A 979-nucleotide genomic window follows, 5' to 3' on the forward strand; every position below is an offset into this window, starting at 1 on the left:
AGTGTGGTTAATTATGTACCGTAATATTTAAATTACAATTCTGATTATTTTTGAAAGATAATTAGACTAAGAAAAAGAAGGAGACTGAGTTGCAAGGAAGGTTGCTTCAAAGGTTCCTGTTACGTAGGAAGACAATATATTTTCCCAGAAGTGAGAATCATTTGTGGTACAACTGGGCCGTGGGGAGACTGCAATGAACGCTTTGGAACCATGCACTCATTTTAATTAAGGAGGGGCCATCTGGTTCAGGTAAAAAAAAAAAAAAAAAAAGATAAATTCTATTAGATGGCTCGTCAACGCTTGAGTTACATATACACTTCCCAAATAAATTTTCTTCTATACTTTTGTCTTCTTGTTCAGAACTTCCATTTTGCCCAAAGCCTAAAATGACTTTTTACCTTGTTGATATTCTTCATTTACTCAGATTCTGAAATGCATTTGATGCAAAATCACATTGTTAATATTCAGATATTTCACTGTTTCAATGTCTCTACTGATTCTCCTTCAGAATTACTGTACAGTATCAGATAAGACAATGTTGTGTACATTTGGTTAATTGTTTTCCCAACAATAGAGCTATTCATATAAATTTAACACATGCATTCACATAATTATTGAACCTATTAGTAGATGGATTTGTGCCAAGCGGGAATAAGCATTCAATTAAAAGAAATTAGCTCTTAATGTGTTTCTTTGTCAATACCAAATACATATTTGGCATGAGTCAATAGCTTATTTTTATTTTAAAATCTGTTTTCACTAATTTTTGCAAACATGCAATAATAGAGGCAAATGGCCATAAACAGTCAAGTCATACATTCGAAGAATGACCTCAAGAATTAAAACATATGCTAGGGTGCAGCAATATCTCCAAAACTCATCTGCTTTCTTTCCTCATTCTTTTTCTCTTTCAATCTCCTTCCTTCCTTCCTTCCTTCCTTCCTTCCTTCCTTCCTTCCTTCCTTCCTTCCTTCCTTCC

The sequence above is a fragment of the Piliocolobus tephrosceles genome, chromosome 1 (genome assembly GCF_002776525.5).
Source record: "Piliocolobus tephrosceles isolate RC106 chromosome 1, ASM277652v3, whole genome shotgun sequence".
NCBI lineage: Eukaryota > Metazoa > Chordata > Mammalia > Primates > Cercopithecidae > Piliocolobus > Piliocolobus tephrosceles.